Here is a 21,958-nt window from a genome sequence, read left to right on the forward strand (position 1 = left end):
AAGCAGGCGGGCGAAGCTGACCATTTTCACTAGATGACATCTTCCCAGTAGCGAGAGAGGGAGATCCATCCAGTTTGCTAGTTCCTGAGAGATCTTTTTGAGTAAAGGTGGGTAGTTGAGGTGATAAAGAGAGGAGGGTAATTTTCCTATTCTTATGCCTAAGTAGGTGATGTGGGATTGTGCTACTGAGAATATGGAATTCTGTGTCCAAGGGGGGTTGGATACGGTGCCTAGGGGGAGGTTTTCACTTTTGTTGTAGTTTATGCGAAGGCCCGAGCATAATCTAAATTGATCAAAGATTAGCTTAATCGTGAACATGTCAGAGGAGGGGTTTGCTGTGAATATAAGGACATCGTCAGCAAAGAGTGAAGTGCGAATCTCCTGTTTGCCGATGGGGATGCCGTTTAGTGGGGCTACGTGTGATAGGTACCTAGATAATGGTTCTAATGCGATGTTAAAGAGGAGTGGTGATAGGGGCAACCTTGCCGAGTTCCTTTGTATAGGCGGAATTCCTCTGATAGGAGGCCTGCCGCCACCAGTCTAGCGGCTGGGGCGGTGTACATAGTGTTTATAAGATGGGCGAAGGAACCGGAGAATCCCATTTTGTTCATGACCAGAGAAAGCCATTCGAAGCTGACGTTATCGAAGGCTTTCTCCGCGTCTAGGGTGATGATAGCATACTTTCCCTCTGAGTTGCATTTGGCATGTTCCAGGGCCATCATTACCTTCCTGATGTTCATGGTGGCAGTTCTGCCTTTCACGAACCCTGATTGGGCTGGGTGTATCAGAGAGGGAATGATGTCCGCTAGTCTTGTGGCAATAATTTTGGAAAGGATTTTGACATCTAGGTTTAGAAGTGAAATTGGCCTATATGAGCCTGGTTCTTGGGGGTCTTTACCTTTTTTGGCTAGTAATTTGATAATGGCTTGATTGCCCGTGGGTAGGTATGTTCCCCCTGACCATATATGTTGATAAACTTCATGAAGTGTGGATTCTAAGAGTGGTTGTAGTGACTTGTAGAATTCTCCAGCGGTGTTGGTCCGGTGCCGAAGCTCTGAAATGCTTTGGAGAGTCTTCGCGTGGGCTCCTTTGGTCTAGAGCACGGTTGATAGGAGCCGCTCTAGGAGAGGGGCTGAGGTTGGGGCCTGAGTGTAGCGATCGTAGGAAGGCCTCAGCTTCTTTTGGGTCTTGGAAGGAGAGTTGGTCGCCATTTGGGGCTTTGAGTCGGAGGGTAGCCGGGAAAGCCAAAGTGAATTTGAGTTGTTGATGATGCAGTTCCGAGCATATCTGTTGAAAGGCTTTCCTCTTCTGGGACACTTCAATAGAATAATCTGCGAAGATCAGGATTTTCATGCCGTCGATTTGAAGAGATCTAGATTGCCTGAATTTTTGCAAGATGTAGGCTTTATCCGAGTAATTGAGGTATTTTGCGATTATGGGACAGGGCGATTTGCGCTCTGAGTTGAAGGTTCCCATGTGATGTGCCCGTTCTACTGTGCAGGGACCTGGCAGACCTAATGCTTCAGGGATGCGTCTGGCGCATAGGTCAGCGAGAGCTGAGGGTTGCAGCGATTCAGGGATGCCCACAAATCGCAAATTGTTCCTTCTGGATCTATTTTCCAAATCGTCCAGCTTTTCAAGAATATATTTGTTGGTTTTATTTAGGGCCTGTACTGAGGATTGAGAATGGTATAGTTCTTCCTCAATATTAGCTATGCGGTGCTCCGTTTCATTAAGCCTGGAGGCATGTTCCCCTAGTTGGGCCTGTAGTTGTTGCATGCCTGCGCTGACTGCTTTCTCCACCGAGGCTGTAATCATTGGGGAGAGAAGGGCTGCCACAGCCTGTGCTATCATTTCTATGTTGGATGTGCTGGATGTGCTTGTGTGTTGTGGAGTTGCATCAGCAGGTGGGGAGGGGGCCGCAGCGCCGCTTACCTCCATGTCAGGCTCTGGCTCTGTGGGAGGCTCCGTGTAGGCCGGAGACAGGGCCTCGATTTGCGGCTGTGGGGTCCGCGCCGCCGCGGCCGCGTACGATCACGAGCCGTTTTTTTCTACAAATTGGTCCATCCTGTGCCCTGGGATGGTGTGGGGTGAGTGCCGGTGTTTTTTGCGGGTTTTCTGGCTTTATATGCAGATTTTGGAGTCGAGCTGCGGAAGCTGGTGAGGAGAGCAGCTACTCCATGCGGCGCCGGAACCGGAAGTTTTAACTAATCTTTTGATTTCTCTCCCTAATCTGATTGGTATTCTGAAGAAATTCTCTGCCTTTTCAGGACTTAGCACTAATGATTCTAAGTCTAAGGCTTTTTAGTACTTGATGCACTTTTTATATTTGCACGTGTTTTTGATCTATTGCACTTTGCAATTTTTTTTATAGATGCATATTGTTTTATTCGTATATCTTTTTTTGCTCTATTGCACCTTGTGAATTATTTTATCAGTAATTTGAATCTATTTTTTTAGACACAGCAGGTGTATTTAGAATATTTATTTTTTAGCCTTGGCCATAACAAAGAAAATATAAAAAAAAAAAACACTCTACATTTCCTCTAAATAAAGGATGCAGCAAAACATGTTTGCATAACACGTATTATTCACAGTAATAGGCAGCCTGTACATCTGCAGCTGTTCTGAGCTACATCTATCAACATGTACAGTTTTCATCCTGATTTAAAAAGGAACTTGACTCCATTTATTTATTTTCTTTTATTCCCTACTTACCTGATGCTGGGTTATGCACAGTTAAGATACTCTCCCACCCAGCAGATCCAGCATTGTCCTGCTGAGGTTAACTTCTCTGCAGCCATCGCTGAGATCCCGCATCACTATGATCTTCTGTGATGTCATCTGGAGGCTGAAGACTCTTCAAATTCAGGTGCCACCTCCCAATGTTGATTTGGATATATGATTAGATTGCCTACAACCTTCTCCGTCAGCTCAATCCACACACTTTTTTTTGCACCACTTCCTCTTAAACTGTAAGCTCCTACCAGCAGGGCATTCTTTATACTCCTGTATTGAGTGGTATTACAACTGTTTTTGTCACTTTCTTTTCTCTTGTCGCTATATAAATCCTGTGAGATTAAAAATAATTGCATTGGATGCAGGATAATGCTGCTCTTAGATGTACTAAAACACAAAAAGGAGGTTTTGTTAGGTGTATAGCTGGAATACATGACATACATCCTTGAATGTAGGACAAGGTTCTAAAATGGGCTCTTTACAGCCTTATAAGTTATGAGACCGGGTACATTTTTCATTACTTGCTTTGTAGAGTCAAAACAAACATTAGGAGTTATGTTCCCAAAAATACACATACTCATGACATGTCAGAGACTGAGGTATCACTGACAGTTAACTTTCTGCTGGGCTCAGGCTATGCAAACATTAGGTGAAGTAAATTTTATTTATTAAATTTATTGAAAAAAATCTGTAAAGATTCTTATGCTTCAGTTATGAACTTGAAAGTAATGATCAAATACTGAACCAATGCTAATCAGAGAAACCAACAAGCTAGCTTGCCAAAGATAGCAATAAACAAAAGCCGGGCACCTAGTCCACCTCCCAAATTCCTTACTACACAACAGCTACATCAAATTAAAAAAAGGCAAAAAGAGCCCAGCCAATGGGATCAGAATAATGCAGCCTGCCATTGCACGGTGAGGTAAATATAGTAATATATATAGATCTGTTACCCATGTTGATTAGAACATCCCTATGCACCTCATTAACTGAAAGAGTGAGGGCTCAGTTAATCAACTTAGGTTAGGGGATAATAAATATTTAGGCTGATTGCAGTCACATGCTAGTCATACTACTCAATTTGCCTGAAGACACTGCTATGCTCTATATCCCCTTACCTAATCAGTCCAGAACTTTGTAGCTACAGACACTGCAAAGCAACCGATCCTCAAAGTTCACAACACAGGCACTTTTCTCAACAGCCCATCTCTCCCTGCTCTTTCTCACAACTGTGACTTGGCAGCATTTCATTATTCTAATGTAAACATGGGGGAAGTATTTCTCTAGGGGGAACAGGGCTGCAAAGCTGTCAAGCACCTGATGTTTAGTCTTATCTTGAGGATGAGGGATGGCTTATTTTAAAGCTCAGTTATAGCTTGTTATGAATTTCTAATACTTAAAATGTCCAGGGCTTGGTCACGTGTTCATTTTACACTGTGGAGATTGGATAATTTTCTCACAACTTCTCACAACAAATGTTATTTACATGTCTACAGTTATTAAAACAGTATGATGACATTTTGTCTAGCATGGTTGCCCAAGAGTTTTAGTTTTAGACCAAATTTGTTTGCATTTGGAAGCTGTTCAACTTGAAGGTCTATGATGGATTCGGGTAAGCCCTGAAACCATAAATTGGACCTGCAGACCTTGTTCTCAACATACTCTAGTTTGTGATTTAATGCCTGGGTTTCAGCTTTCAGGCTGCCAATGTTTTCCTCTTGTCCAACCAGGACTGTAGCCACAGAATTCATTCTCTGTTCCAGATGGACAACTCTAGTGCCTAGCCCCCTTATTTCACTGGGCAAACGATCAGTTATTTGTTTAGAAGTAGCGTCCAGAAATGTTTGCAACATGGACTGAAACTGGTGTATGGGGTAAATCCGCGCAATGAATTGAATGTTTTAGTTATGGATATGGCTGCTGCCTCTACACATACAATACCACCTAAGTGGAAAGTATTAAAAAATGGTAAAAAAGCAGGAGTAGTATGGCGCTGCCCTTATGGAGACAAAAATTGTAGTGTAGTGTAGTGAATGTATTGCCTAGTATCCTTATAGAATTGCTTCTAAAACCTGTATATGTTCAAAAATTGAATAAAACTGACTGGTGGTGAATATTTCTATTCAAAATGAAAATACAACAACTGGTGCTCCAATTGTTCAACAAAGGTGCATTGTGCCCTTTAAGTTAAGTAATAAAGTAGTTGTGCATATAGATGTAATATCATCTAGGTGGAAAGTGTTAAAAAAAAAAAAAAAAGAAAAGGAAAACAGGAATAGTATGGCGCTGCCCTTATGGAGACAAAAAAAAAAAAAACCTCTCTTTAAAATGACTTTATAATTCCTAAAGTGTGTGTGCCAAAAATGAATAAATATGTGACTGGTGCCAAGTCCTTACTGTTAAAGGTACAATTGCAACATAAGGTGCTTCAATTATTCAACAAAAGTGCATAGTGCAGCATCACTAAAGTGACCAGTATTAAATCATACAAATCCATACAACATTGTGCAAAATATCCATCATAAATAGTGACTCTTGTGCTGTGACCAGTATTGGTTGGATAGGAAAAGTTCCGTTTATGAAAAAAAACAAGTTCTTTTTGGAGTATTTTGTAGTGTTCAATCTTTGAGGGTCAAATATCTGTAGGAAAGCTTCTTATCCAGGTGCTGGTTTCTTTAATTAGTGCCTTGTCTGCATGCTCTGACAATGCTTGCACTCACCGGATCCTCCTTTCCCCTGCAGGGGTATGCGCGGTCACAGTGTCTGTCACTGTGTAGCAATCAAGGATATCCCCCAAACTTTACTTGCGTATTGTGGTGTAGTAATTACATGTAAAGGAAAGAAGGTATGCCCATCGTGTAAAACCATAGGAGAACTTTTATTAAAACTTAATAGACAAATGTACTCACATTTCAAATGAACAAATCAAGCATGCCAAAAGTTAGCGAATTCCCTTTGTTAGAGGTGCTGCAAGACGTTCGTAACCCGCCCTACGCACGTTTCGTCGTCAGACTTCTACTGGGGGCCCCAGTCTTTTAGCACAGTCTAGAAGCTTGTAACATATCAGATTTATATTTAGAATGTGGTATTATTTCTGCCATCTTGATATCGTCTGCAAGATCTGATTTCAGAAAATGTTTATATTGTGGGTACAAGGACTTATAGCGTTAATGCCTGGCATAAATACCCCAACACATGCTGGAGGTAGTTTGAAAGGAGAGCAAAAACCTTTGTATCCCTTTCCTCAATTTGGGCAGACCAGAGTCTGCTTTGGACATCAATAATCTCCATGGTATCTACCTGTGTGTGGGTAAAACCATGGTTGACCAGCTAACCAGCATAAAGAGCCATTTAGGCTTTTTTGCTTTCAATAAACTCAACGTTGAATACTTGTTTTCTGTCAGTGCAGTTGTTTCTACTTTTTATGTAATATATTTCTTGCCCATTTTTATTTGGTAATAATGGAAATTTTCTTTACTTTACTTATGACACTGTGGTTTGGCCAGATGATCACTATCATTCTAGCAAATACGGTATTAAAACATTATCCATTGATCTTTGTAAAGCAGTATATAATAATGCTCTCTTCGTGCAAAAACAAGTTTACTTTGTACTGTTGTAAAAAATAATCAATAACTCCAAGGCAAATAATAAATAATTTCTAGTGATATCAAGAATAATATTATTATGTTTGTTATTTTTTTTTTTTTGGTGCAAGTTACCACAACACCATTATCCCGTCATCAAAGATACAACTATGTTGGTGTCCCTTGTTAATTTTACATTGTATTTTTTTTAAATGTAACTGCCTACTCCCAAACTGTCATTTGAAGTAAAACACATAGCCAAGTATTATTCTCCACAATTTTTTTATTGTGCATTAAAAAAAAGAAAACAAATAAAATTAGACATGCTATCTGCCAATAGAACTTAACCAAAAAGTGCATTCTATGCATCCAAAAATATAGAAAACATAACAAATCAAATCATTATTCAACCAAAAAATTAAAATAAAAGCGTCATGCATGTGCCCTGCTTCTTAATATCGTCGGTCAACAATGTCAAGAGTTGGTGAAAGCAGGGGTTCGTCATCCAGTGATAATTCCGAAACTCATCCGGATTATTCTCCTGGAGCTCTCGCAGCAAAGTCATATGACATAATTGGTCACGATTAATAAAGCAACCAATTTTTGATCCAAGAAATCCTCCTCCTCCTGTTCCTGGACTGGACTTGGGTCAAAGCAATAACTCCAAGGCAAATAATAAATAACACCTTATCTCCTCCGATTCCGCAACATGGCTGGTTGACGAACGGCCGTTCAGAAACGAACTGAAAGCGCAAACTGAAAAGCGCGAATCAACACTCACCAAACTCTTGTCGCTATATAAATCCTGTGAGATTAAAAATAATTGCATTGGATGCAGGATAATGCTGCTCTTAGATGTACTAAACACAAAAAGGAGGTTTAGTTAGGTGTATAGCTGGAATACATGACATACATCCTTGAATGTAGGACAAGGTTCTAAAATGGGCTCTTTACAGCCTTATAAGTTATGAGACCGGGTACATTTTTCATCACTTGCTTTGTAGAGTCAAAAACAAACATTAGGAGTTATGTTCCCAAAAAAACACATACTCATGACATGTCAGAGACTGAGGTATCACTGACAGTTAACTTTCTGCTGGGCTCAGGCTATGCAAACATTAGGTGAAGTAAATTTTAGTTATTAAATTTATTGAAAAAAATCTGTAAAGATTCTTATGCTTCGGTTATGAACTTGAAAGTAATGATCAAATAGTGAACCAATGCTAATCAGAGAAACCAACAAGCTAGCTTGCCAAAGATAGCAATAAACAAAAGCCGGGCACCTAGTCCACCTCCCAAATTCCTTACTACACAACAGCTACATCAAATTAAAAAAAGGCAAAAAGAGCCCAGCCAATGGGATCAGAATAATGCAGCCTGCCATTGCATGGTGAGGTAAATATAGTCATATATATAGATCTGTTACCCATGTTGATTAGAACATCTCTATGCACCTTATTAACTGAAAGAGTGAGGGCTCAGTTAATCAACTTAGGTTAGGGGATAATAAATATTTAGGCTGATTGCAGTCACATGCTAGTCATACTACTCAATTTGCCTGAAGACACTGCTATGCTCTATATCCCCTTACCTAATCAGTCCAGAACTTTGTAGCTACAGACACTGCAAAGCAACCGATCCTCAAAGTTCACAACACAGGCACTTTTCTCAACAGCCCATCTCTCCCTGCTCTTTTTCACAACTGTGACTTGGCAGAATTTCATTATTCTAATGTAAACATGGGGGAAGTATTTCTCTAGGGGGAACAGGGCTGCAAAGCTGTCAAGCACCTGATGTTTAGTCTTATCTTGAGGATGAGGGATGGCTTATTTTAAAGCTCAGTTATAGCTTGTTATGAATTTCTAATACTTAAAATGTCCAGAGCTTGGTCACATGTTCATTTTACACTGTGGAGATTGGATAATTTTCTCACAACTTCTCACAACAAATGTTATTTACATGTCTACAGTTATTAAAACAGTATGATGACATTTTGTCTAGCATGGTTGCCCAAGAGTTTTAGTTTTAGACCAAATTTGTTTGCATTTGCAAGCTGTTCAACTTGAAAGTCTTTTTTTTTCTCAGTAAAGTTAGCTTTCTAACTATGTAGGGAAAGGTGAGATGTGCATCCTTGTTTGTCCTTGCCTTTTGTGAAAGTTAAACCTCGTACACACGATCGGATTTTCTGCAGACAAAATGGCAGACTTTTGTCCGAAGGGCATGGCCAGGAATTTGCCTTGCATACAAACGGCAAGGAATTATCGTCCAACAAACACGAACATAATGACGTATTAGACGTACTACGAGACTACAAAGAGGAAGTTCAATTGTCATGTGCCGCCCTTTGGGCTCCTTCTGCTAACTTCATGTTAGTAGAAGTTTGGTGAGTGTTGATTTGCGCTTTTCAGTTTGCACTTTTAGTTCGTTTCTGAACAGCCGTTCGTCAACCAGCCATGTTGCGGAATCGGAGGAGATAAGGTGTTATTTATTATTTGCCTTGGAGTTATTGCTTTGAGCCAAGTCCAGTCCAGGAACAGGAGGAGGAGGATTTCTTGGATCAAAAATTGGTTGCTTTATTAATCGTGACCAATTATGTCATATGACTTTGCTGCGAGAGCTCCAGGAGAATAATCCGGATGAGTTTCGGAATTATCTCTGGATGACGAACCCCTGCTTTCACCAACTCTTGGCATTGTTGACCCCCGATATTAAGAAGCAGGGCACATGCATGATGCTTTTATTTTATTTTTTGGTTGAATAATGATTTGATTTGTTATGTTTTCTATATTTTTGGATGCATAGAATGCACTTTTTGGTTAAGTTCTATTGGCAGATAGCATGTCTAATTTTATTTGTTTTCTTTTTTTTAATGCACAATAAAAAAAATTGTGGAGAATAATATTTGGCTATGTGTTTTACTTCAAATGACAGTTTGGGAGTAGGCGGTTACATTTTAAAAAAATACAATGTAAAATTAACAAGGGACACCGACATAGTTGTATCTTTGATCTTAAAAATGACGGGATAATGGTGTTGTGGTAACTTGCACCAAAAAAAAAAAAAAAAAAATAACAAGCATAATAATATTATTCTTGATATCACTAGTAATAAAAAACCCTTTGAAAATGCGTTTGCCATAACTCCATCAGTATCATCAGCAAAGCAGCTTCATTATTATCCCATTAAAGGAGAAGAGAATGTGCGCTGCATTTCGAGATTTCATAATTTGCTGCGTCACGAATGTTAATTCTCCATTACAAACGCTAGTTTAGAAGACCGACTGCTTCCGAGCATGCGTGTTTGTACTTTGTACTTTTGTATGACGGACTTGTGTACACACGATAGGAAAATCCGACAACAGACCGTTGTAAGCAGAAAATTTATAATCCTGCCATCCGACATTTGTCGGTGGAAAGTCTGAAAACAATTGTCTGAGGGAGTGTACAAACGGTCGGATTTTCGGCCAACAGTCCATTTTTTCATTACTTGTGCTCTCTTCATCATTACCCTTAAAGATCATGACGAATTTGCTTACCAGAGCTAAACAATGCACATTTTTTAACATTAACAAAGGATTTATGATTTTGTAGTTTAGGATTGTGAATGTGAGTAGGACCGATCACAAAGAGCAGAATGGGTTTGTAGTTCTTGATTACACTATACTTCTCCCACAGAAGATAAGGATGCTGTCTGATAAACCAAAGTTTTCAAGTGTGTGCTTGGATTGGCAGAGCTTTCCCTTTTAAGCCTCGTACACGCGATCGGATTGTTGGCCAACAAAACCGTGGACTTTTGTCCGAAGGGCGTTGGCCCAAACTTGTCTTGCATACACACGGCACACAATTGTTGGCCAACAATCACAAACATAGTCACAAACTACATGGTTTTTCAGCTCTTCAGTGCCACCATTTGGGCTCCTTCTGCTAATTTTGTGTTAGTAGAAGTTTGGTGAGTGTTGATTCGCATTTTTCATTTTGAGCTTTTTTGTTCGCTTCTGAATGGCTGTTCGTCAACCAGACATGTTGTGGACTGGAGATAACATGTTATTTATTATTGGCCTTGGAGTTATTACTTTGACATTATTTTTTGGTTGAATAATGATTTGATTTGGTATATTTTCTATATTTTTGGATGCATAAAATGCACTTTTTGGTTAAGTTCTATTGGCAGATAGCATGTCTAATTTTATTTGTTTTCTTTTTTTAATGCACAATAAAAAAATTGTGTAGAATAATACTTGGCTATGTGTTTTACTTCAAATGACAGTTTTGGAGTAGGCAGTTACATTTAAAAAAATAAAATGTAAAATTGACAAGGGACACCAACATAGTATTTTTGATCTTAAAAACTACGGGATAATGGTGTTGTGGTAACTTGCCCCAAAAACAAAAAAAAATAATATTATTCTTGCTATCACTAGAAAAAAAAAGCATTTGAAAATTTGTTTGCAATAACTCCATCAGTATCACCAGCAAAGCATCTTCATTATTATCCCATTAAAGAAGAAGAGAATGTGCGCTGCATTTTGAGATTTCATAATTTGCCATGTCACGAATGTTAATTCTCCATTACGAACACTAGTTTACAAGACCGACTGCTTCTGGCTCGTCCTTGCTTCCAAGCATGCATGCTTGTACTTTGGACTTTTGTCCGAAGGACTTGTGTACACACGCTCGGAAAATCTGACAACAGACATTTTTCCGCGGAAAATTTTAAAACCTGCTATCCAACATTTGTCTGCGGAAAATCTGACAATTGTCCAATGGAGCATACACATGGTCGGATTTTCTGCCAACAGCCTGTCATCACACATTTCCCCTCGGAAAATCCGATAGTGTGTACGAGGCTTAATGCCTCGTACACACGATTGGACCTTCTGCCTACAGAACCGTGGAATTTTGTCCGAAGGGCATTGGCTCAAACTTGTCTTGCATACACACGGTCGCAAAAATGTTGGCCAACAATTAGGAACGTAGTGACATACTAGACGTACTACGAGCCGATAAAAAGGAAGTTCACTAGTCATGTGCCACCCTTTGGGCTCTTTCTGCTAATCTCGTGTTAGTAGAAGTTTGGTGAGAGTCGATTTGTGCTTTTCAGCCTCGTGCTTGTCAGTTCGTTTCTGTTTTTCAGGTAGTGCGTGTCGGTTCTTTTCTGTTTTTCAGTGCGTGCTTGTCAGTTCACTTCTGATTTTCAGTGCATGCTTGTCAGGTAGTTTATGATTTTCAGGTCGTGCCTGACAGGTCCTTTCTGATTTTCAGTGCGTTCTGTCAGTTCATTTGTATACTAGCCATGTGGCATTCTGGTCAGAGAGATTGCGCTACTATTGTTGGGCTTGGAGTTATTGTTTTGACCCAAGTTCAGTCCAGGAACAGGTGGAGGAGGAGTTCTTGGACCAAAAATTGGTTGCTTAATCATGATCAATTCTGTCATATGCCTTTGCTGCAGGAGCTCCAGTAGAAGGATCCTGATGATTTCAGGAATTATCTCCAGATGACGGACCCCTGCTTTCACCATCTATTGGCTTTGCTGTCCCCCTATATTAGTAAGCAGGACATATGCATGCGGCAAGCCATCACTCCCCAGCAAAGGCTTGTCGCTACCTTGCGGTACTTGGCGACGGGGAGAAGTCTCCAGAACCTCAAGTTCATGACTGCCCCAGGCTCTGGGAATAATTATTCCAGAGACCTGTTCTGCCACCATTCATCTCCTAGTACTATATTCTGGTAAGCTTTATCCTTTAACATCACGTTCTATGTATTTAAGGTTTGCTAATGTATTGTATTAATTTCCTCATTCCATAATTACCATTATTGTAATATGCTGTGAATGTCCTCTTTGTCCTCATGCATGCTGTAAGCTTATAATGCTCCTTTTTTGTCCTTCATGCATATTTGCCTTCACTAACCTCCCCAGCATGCTATCCTGGGCTCATACACACCTAGCCTAGTAACTTAACAATGTATTTAGTCAGCTCCATTTTAGTGCTTACCCTAAACAGCCCCTAAAATGTGTACAAATGTTATTGTTCTTAAATTCAGGCAGAGTGCAAGAGGCTATTTTTTGGGGCCCAAACTCATTTGGAACCCTCCCCCCCAACCAGCTAAGTCAACCAATACCAATACTCTATCTGCTGACTTTGCCAAACCCATACACACTATACCTCCTTTGTGGTCATATTTATGGATAAATTCAGCAAAGCATGTATTGCAAGGGCCTGCCTGAACACTTTCAAATGGTACTGTTGAAAGTTTTGGTCTCCTATTATCTTGATAGGTAATAAAAGAATGTAAAAATTAGCTTCAATTTGGACAGTGTGTATCCATATTTTTGTATTATGACACTACTTACCTGTCCAGTGGGTTGCCAATAGTGTAAGTAAAGTGGAGCTGGCCAAAGTAACACACATTATTTATGCATTCAGCTCTCAATGAAGTGGAGAGGGTTACCTGTCGAAAACATCTACCCATCCCCCCCACACCATAAAATTTTTCAAATGGGCCACCAGAGGGGGTGAGGAATCTGATAAGTTGACCTTATACTTTTGTCTTTAAATACTCATTTCAATAAATGTTATACTAATGTTGGCCAAGAATGTTTGTGTCTAATCTGCTTGCAATGTTATGTGTAAAAGTACTAATAATTTTTTTCTTGTTTGACTCCACAGTTTCCTTCAAACCCACAGGAATGGCAGACTGTGGCTTCCCAGTTTCACCACCAGTGGGATTTTCCCAATTGTGGTGGTGCTATTGATGGGAAGCATGTGAGCTTCATCCCACCACCCAACTCTGGCTCTTATTCCTACAACTACTTTTGTAGTATTGTCACATTGGTGGTGGTGTCGGCCGATTATGAGTTTCTATATTTGGACATTGGGAAGAATGGTAGAAACTCTGACGGAGGAGTGATTGCCCTGACCAGAGTTCTAGCGGCGGCTACAAAATGGCACATTGCCGTTGCCACCTCCTGAGGAGAATGTGGAGGGCCTCAAATTCGTTTTTGTAGCAGATGAGGGCCTTTGCTCTGGGAGAACATCTCATGAGGTTATTCCCCATGAGGAACATGACCCCAGAGCATAGGGTTTTAAATTACTGGCTGTCTCATGCCAGAAGAGTGGTGGAGAATGCTTTGGCATAATGGCAAGCTAGTTCCATCTCTTCCTAACGACCATTAACCTGGCTGAATATAAACTGAACCACGTCGTGTTGTGCTGCTGCATTCTACACAACTTTTTAAGGAAGAATGCAGCCAACTATCTGGCCTCAGTTTCGACTGAGGCCGACTTTTCATCTGAAACTGCAGTGATGACTGCTCTCGAAAGTGGCCGTGCTGGCTTACCCGCCCAAAGCGCCCGCAAAGTCAGACAAAAATATGTTGAATACTTTGTGGGTAGAGGGGCATTTGCTTTACAGCAAAGTGTGGCAGATGTGCAATAAAAGTTTATTTAAAAAATAAACTCATATTTCATTTGAATTACTGTTTGTGTTTCTTATCTCTCTCCTAGGTTCTCAAATGGCCTTTTAATTTTGGCCATTTTCTTCAATAGTGCAAACGTAACTTATTGGATACATGAGGTGACAATCTCTTCTTCAGCTAACTATTATGTTGTGCTGTGGGTCTGCTACACACACAATGTTATTGTTGTTAATGTATGTAATGCATTAATGATAAAAAATATTCATCCTTTTCAACTTCTTGAATTAATTGCTTAGAGTCCCTAAACTGGCCTGATTTTGGCACATTTTGCAGCACATTGTCACTGTAACTACACCAACTTGACAAATACACTGGTATTGAGCATTGAAATAAGAAGCCACACATTGTTGAGTATAAAACAGTTTACTCCAAGCACATTCACATGTACGTTATAAACGTTTTTTGAACAAACCAACATCTTGGTGTATAACATGTATGTTTTTGCATTAATTTGCCATTTTTGGAGCTAAACAGGCATGTTTAAAACATAACATACACATCCTCAACTTGGGAACTTACAAAGTTTGACTTTGCTAAAGTGAAGGCCATATGAGACATTAGTATGTCAAAACTGTGTTGATCTTGCCTTCATCAGATGGGGTGATCTCACCCCTCTAAAAGCCAAATTTTGAAAATGCACACAAATTGGGACTCCAAATTTGGATTTCCCTCATGATCCCATGCTAAAATGTGTGTCTTTTCCCTACATCTATTTTGCTAAAGCCCCAAAACACACAGTGTGTCTGTGTATCTACATTGATATCCCATGATGGGAGATAGCACATGTTCACACACTGTGTGCATTTTAAAATTTGGCTTTGAGATTCATTTAAAACTGTAAAAAACAGTACAACATAACTATAAAATGTTATTTTTGTTTAGAATTTCCCCAAAATATTGATGATGTTACTCAGTCTTTTTTGAACATCGTGGATGTTTTGTTTATTTGTTCCAAATCACGATTACAAACCATGATCTCCCTGATCAGGATTTGTGCACTTGCACGGGTGAAGTGAGTTTCTTCTTCCACAACATCCACATCACCTAAAAATAAAAAAACACACCATGTATTAAAAATATGCAGGCATCCATCTATTACCTGAAGCTGTGGTCTCAGACACTGACCTGTGGTCGACACTATTTCTACCACTTCACACAGCACTTCCTGAACATCAGTATACACATCTTCAGGGTGTGTGGTGAGTTGCCTTTCTTCATTAGGTGTGGGGTTATTGGTGTCCTCAGATGTCCCTCTTCTTTTCTCCTTATGTGAATACGAAAAAGGTATACTTAGCAGACAGATATGTTAGGCTAGAAATAGTAATATGAAACATTGCTTGGAAGTGCCTTCCAATTGTCTGTTTTGGCAGAGTTCCACGCTGAATACATGATTTTTTACCTTTCAAAAGCTGGAATACTTACCTGTTTTGTGCATGTCTCACACATGGAGAGACCCCTAGTATCCACTGGAGCACCTGCGTGGGACACCATAATAAGGGTGTTATGGTGTCTCACACTAGTGCTCCTGCCTCCAGATGCGTAAACAGCTGCTGAGTGTCCTCTCTTGACACTGAATAAAGTTGTCATTTCATTATAGTTTCAAACTCATCTAGACAACAATGTAATAAACTTACTTTAATCAAAATAGGCCTGAACAAATGTAGTTAACATGCATCTCCCAAAAATGACGTATTAGTGGTCGAACGAACGATGTTTAATGTTCCACAAATGATTCCTGTGTCCACGAACCTCAAATTTGGCATTTTAAACTGTACAACAGTAAAGAAAAGCACATGGACCAGCACGAAAGTAATAATAATAATTGGTACACGCGACAAATATTTACTTTTTTGCAGCACTTTCCTGATCTTTCTATACTGATCTTGCTCCCTCAATTTCAAGTCTGACCAGCATTTCCTCAATTGATCCTTGGATCGTCATACCCCAAAAGTCCTGTGCAGACTTCTAACAACTTTAGCCATGATCCTGGCCTTTCTGACATTTGGGTATCTGTACAGCCCATAATTCCCATCATAGTCTGTCCTCTTTAAGATGTCTACCATCTCCACCATCTCTTCAAAGGACATATTTGAGGCCTTATATCTCCTCCTGATCTGGAACTGCCTGGCTCTGGGCTTTTATCATTGCTGCTATCAGCACACACCTGCTGTCTCTCCGCCATTTGCTCTCCCACTGCCCCGAAAGAGAAGAGGCGGGGAATACACTAGAAAGAAGGTCAGGGGCGGAGTTTGACGCATGCGCAGTGTATATAAAGCATAACGAGTGATCGCTGTAACAGCTGTAGTAACAATCTGTGATTGGAGGACGGAAGATCGTTATCACACAAAGGAACGTTGAAACAAAGGGACAATTGTAAATTGGGGCATCAGTGGTTAGTGGCCCATACTGCTTATAGATTGAGGCCTATATTGGGACAGGATTATGAGAGTTTAACCTGACATTAGGGTTTGTCTTGTATTATGTCTTGCAGATAAAATGGTGGATAAATGGTGGATAAATTTACTGCCCCTGACTTCCTCCCTGACTTTATCCAACAATACCGGGAGCTGCCATGTCTATGGAAAGTTTAATGGAGAAACTGTTGGAATTGGTAAAGCCTGTGTATCCCACGGTAGACATCAATTATTTGAAGGTCAAAATTGGTAGCCTGCGGAGCACATATAATAGGGAGCAGAAGAAGGTCCAGGATTCCCAGAGATCCAGAGCATCAGCTGATGACATATATGTCCCCAGGCTGTGGTACTAAAACAGCCTGAGTTTTTTTTTGTCAGACCAGACCAAACACAGGTCATCACTCTCAACACTTCCTTCCACATTAGCGGAGGCTCCTGAGGTCCACCCTGGGCCTTCAACACAGGAAGAAGATGTGGAGGAGCCCAGCTTGACCCAGGTATAGCATAGTTGAACATATTTGTGGGCAAAAATTGAATGATGTTAACTAGATGTTATTGATCCCAAATTTCTGCTTTAACAAAGTGGTTTACATATCAGTGGACAGTAGTGGCCAAAAATGATTGGGACAAGAATGAAAAATGCTGGGATCAGAATGATAGTCTTTTCTATTTGTTAACATTCAATTTGCAACAGTCATGAGCTCAAAATTGTGTGAGATTGATGAACAAAAACCTAAACCTATGTACCATTTTCATACACAGGAAAGTCTCAGCCTCAGCCAAAGTCAAGAGGAGGCCATGCCAAGCAGCCTGACTGAATGCCAGGTTCCTCCCCTCTGCCCTCCAAAAAAAAGGGCCAGGAAAAACAAAAAAACTGGATGATGCCACGGCTGCATTTCTCTGCCATGCAACAACTGCCATTAGCTTGGCCCCTGATTTCCAGTAGGCTTTTGGCTGCATGATAGCAAATCAATTAAAAGAAATGGAGGAGGACCAGCGCATTATGTGCGAGGAAATCATCCTTAAGGCCCTGAACAAGGGGAAGAAGGGCTACCCCTAAAACACACCTCTGCGAATTTGATTATCCTCCTCCACCAACAACACAGCCACCCCACCCACCACAGCAGCATGGCGGACCGTGGCCAATGCACCATCAACACCCCCAACAAGGCCACTGGGCTGGGGATTATCTCCAATATCATTTATACTTTTCTTTTTGTTTAATTTGAGTTTATCTTTCTTTTTTTTGGGTGCAGAGAATGCATTTTTGATTTAATTTCTTTCATTTGTGAAGGAAGGAAGTGTTGGGAGTGATGGCCTGGGTTCAGTGTGGTCTGGCAAAAAACGCAGGCTGTTGGAAGACCACAGCCTCGGGACATATATGTCATCTGCTGCTGCTCCCGATCTATAGGAGTCCAGGACTATATTGTGCTCCCTATTAAATGGACTCCTCAGGTTACCAATTTTGACAGTCAAATAACTGATGTCTGCCCTGGGGTACAAATGCTTCACCAATTCCAACTGTTTCTCCATTGTTACCTTCCTCTTGATTTTGATATGACCTTGTGCTCCCTATTGAATTAAAATTTTGATTTTACAAAATACTTGGCTATGTGTTTTACTTAAAAAAAGGAGTTTGTGAGTAGGCAGGTACACTTCAAAAATACAATTTCGAATTAACAAGGGACACCAACATAGTTGTATTTTTGAGGTTGCAAAATACAAGATAATAATGGTGTTGTGGTAACTTGACACAAAAAAAAAAAATAAAATATTCTGGAGATCACTAGAAAAACATTTTAAAAAATATTATTCTGGAGATCACTAGAAAAAAAAAAAAATAATAAATATGTTTGTCAGAACTCTGTGAATATCACCAGCAAAGCAGCTTCATTATTATAGCATTATAAAGTAGAAGAGAGATTTTATCATTTGCCACGTCACGAATGTGATATCTCCATTACGAACGCTAGTTTTACAAGACAGAGCGCCGACGGACTTGTGTACACACGATCAGAAAATCCAACAACACACATTTGTTGGCGGAAAATTTGAAGACATGCTAGCCAACATTTGTTGGCGTAAAGTCCGAAAACAATTGTCCAATGGAGCATACACACAGTCGGATTTTCCACCAAATAGCCTGACATCCAACATTTCCCGTCGGAAAATCTGATCGTGTATGGGCCTTTAGGCTTAATAGTGGTGAATATGTTGTTCAGTGATGTAAATAAAAATGTCCAACTAGAAATCCCCCATAATATCATATTATTCCTGAAATTCCTGAAAGGTTCCACAGTGAGTATAACAAGCATGCTTTACTGCATATAAAGACTGATTTTACTGTTATGGGTTTCATAACACTTTAACTATTTAACATTCAACACTTTCCTCTTTCTCTTTGCATACCTCTTTTAAATAAAACACCTAATTTCATTGCAAATATTGGAAGTAATGAAAGGAGAAGTATAGCCAACACTATTTTGGATTTACTTCTCGTGTAAGTCAAAAGGGTGCAGTTCATTCTGCACTCCCGTGATCCATTTTCAGCTGACTGTGAGCTAAAGCCCGCTGTCGGCTAACATCACAGAGTGCCGGTCCAAATTCTGAAAAGATCCTGACCATATGGTTAGGATCCACCTAGATGCTTGGACTGGCAGTTGGCTCAGCCTCTCAGTGAGCTGCTGAGAATCTGAGCCAGCTGCTTCTGCACCCTCCACAGCCCAACACTCCAGTGAGTGCTGGAGGGGCAGAGCAGAGAGCTAGTGACTAACAGTCCCCCACTCTCTACTCAATGAAGGCTGAGAACTGATTGAACGGTGGTTGCTCATCTCTCAGTCTTAGAAGCAGCAGGGGACAGATGCAGCATTCACCTAGGTGAGTATATATATTTTTTCCCTGCTCTCTGGTAAAGTCCATCATATGTCTTATATTTCCTCTTGGGATTCCGTATTCTGTTCACCAACTAAATTATCAACAAACTGCAAGCAGCTGTAATTATGACACACTGTTTTTTGGCGAAACTGACACCAAAAAGAAGAGGCTGAGTAGTAGGAGAATTTAAGAGTATGCCAACTCAAATGTAACTTCAACCTATGCTGTTCATTACCATGATCTCCCTCCTGCAACTGGGAACAACCATTTAGGTAACCAGATAAAAACGAATATGCTTAGTTTGGATTTTTAAGCCTGCTAACACTTTGAAGAAAAAAAAGCAACAAGTCTATCTGCTACCAATGTTGATGCTTTGGTTGCTAATGATGATGTTACTTTCCCTTTTGCCCTTTGTTGCCTAATGTTGCATAATTCAACTTGATGTTCTACTACTATGTACAGCCAGATGTTTACATTTAGTGACACCTAAATTAAACGGCTTTCTGCAACATTTTTAAAATTGTGTCTGGTGCTGTTGCACAATTTAACACAATATGACAGATTCGTATAGAGATGCTAAATTTTTTCAAACGTCACAAAACTTTTTAAAATATTCTTACTAAATGTCAGAGTCCTTGCACAGTCAATGTAACTGTGACACGTTTAATATACCAAAAGTCAGCTTCCAGCAATGGTCTGCTAATGTTACACAATGAAACAACAGTAACTATATAAAACAACACTTCAGGTTTGCAATCGGACACAAAATTATGAAAATTAACCTGCAACAATTATCTGGTTATGGTGTATCATTTTATACACTGGGGTGCTATTTAGCTTGGCAATTTTATACAAATGAATACAATATATGGTACTGTATATGTTTATTACAATTGTTAGTATAGTGGGTATGATTTCTGACCCAATATAAAAATAGTCTGTTTTCAACATTGGTTTGGCAGTAACTTATAGTTCTAGATATGGAGTGTTACTTTTATGATCATTATTCACAAAAAATTAAATATTTCTAAACATCACTGTACATTTAACTATTACACACATTTTGAGTTCTTAGCAAACAGTCACACAGATCAATAAAACAATTTTCCACAGTAATCTTCTGCTGTCTGCTTGTAACACCTGTTATTTGGTCATGCTGTTTACTGCTTTCATTCCATTGTCTAGCATGTTAACCCCTGTACTCCTAGCTGTGCATTTAATACCTACTTCACACCCCTAATATGTACCCACCTAAAAATTTTGATCCACTTGAAAAATAATATAACTTGGAAAAATGACACTGAATGAATCAGTTCGGTGTCATCTGCATTTGACAAATATTAAGCTTCTGCAAATTGTGAGTGTAGCCAAAATGTGGGAAATGCAGCAGGTTACTGACTATATAAGATTGTATTTACCCAGCAATACAATATAACTATCCTAGAAAAACCTTGAATCTTGAGAGATTATAAACTGTGCCTATCACCACCATCAAATAGACAGTAAGTGTGGAGATTTTTCTTTATTTTTAATTCAGTTTGGCACTCATTAAATAGACAGGAGGAAGTGGCTTTCCCCCACTTCCTGCTTCTGTTTGAAACTTGACAGGAAGTGGCAAGGTTTTCCCTTTACACAAACAGCTAACATTGTAACCCTTCCCCATCCAATTAAAATATTGAATATATTATTGTATAAATATATATAAGAAAGGATGAGCTGGATTTTAATTCGTCATTAAATTCTCCAGAAATAAGTATGTAACCAGTGAAGTTAGGACTCTTGACCAATGTATAATAGTAACAACAAAAATATCTTGAACCCTAAAAAACAAGCCAGCAGTGGAAATTTCCATATTTCTATATTGAAAACTTCTTATTTAGAAGTTTGATGTCATCTATGGGTCCAAAAAACACTTCCATGTTTCTAGTTTTTATAATTAAAGTCAATGGGGTTAATTTACTAAAACTGGAGAGTGAAAAATCTGATGCAGCTCTACATAGAAACCAATCAGCTTCCAGGTTTTTTGTCAAAGCTTAATTGAACAAGTTGCATTTAGAAGCTGATTGGTTTCTATGCAGAGCTGAACCAGATTTTGCACTCTCCAGTTTTAGTAAATCAACCCCAATGTGTGCATGACAAACCAAGCTTTCGCAGACATTTATTGACCCTTTATAGACATTAACTACTTGCCGACCAGCCGCCGTCATTATACGGCGGCAGGTCGGCACACTCCCGCGAGCCATTGTAGCTGTACGTCGGCTCCTTTAAGCGGGATAGCAGGTGCGGAGCACCTCGCGGGTGCCGATGACCGCCGGCCACGCGTGATCATGGGCATGAGAGGCAGAACAGGGATGTGTGCGTGTGTGCATGTAAACACACAAATCCCTGTCCTGTGAGGAGAGGCAGATCATGAGTTCCTAATAGCTAGAAACCACGATCTGTCATCTCCTATAGTCAGACCCCTCCCTCCCAACTAGAACACACACTAGGGAACACAGTTAACCCCTTGATCGCCCCCTAGTGTTAACCCCTTCCCTGCCAGTGACATTTACACAGTAATCAGTGCATTTTTATAGCACTGATCGCTGTAGAATTGTCAATCGTCCCAAAAATGTGTCAAAAGTATCTGATGTGTCCGCCATAATGTTGCAGTCCTGATAAAAATGGCAGATCGCTGCCATTACTAGTAAAAAATAATAATATTAATATAATAATGTCATAAATAATAATAAAATGCCATAACTCTATCCCCTATTTTGTAGACGCTATAACTTTTGCGCAAACCAATCAATATACACTTATTGCGATTTTTATTACCAAAAATATGTAGAATACATATCGGCCTAAACTGAGGAAAAAATTTAGCTT

General features: G+C 39.8%; 1 protein-coding gene across 2 annotated transcripts in view; it reads right to left on the reverse strand.

Moving 5' to 3' along the window:
• Window positions 1-21,958, reverse strand: part of TMEFF2 (transmembrane protein with EGF like and two follistatin like domains 2) — a 1,235,357-nt gene that overhangs the window by 966,984 nt on the left and 246,415 nt on the right. The gene's annotated exons all lie outside the window — the stretch shown is intronic.

The sequence above is a fragment of the Aquarana catesbeiana genome, linkage group LG06 (genome assembly GCF_042186555.1).
Source record: "Aquarana catesbeiana isolate 2022-GZ linkage group LG06, ASM4218655v1, whole genome shotgun sequence".
NCBI classification, from domain to species: domain Eukaryota; kingdom Metazoa; phylum Chordata; class Amphibia; order Anura; family Ranidae; genus Aquarana; species Aquarana catesbeiana.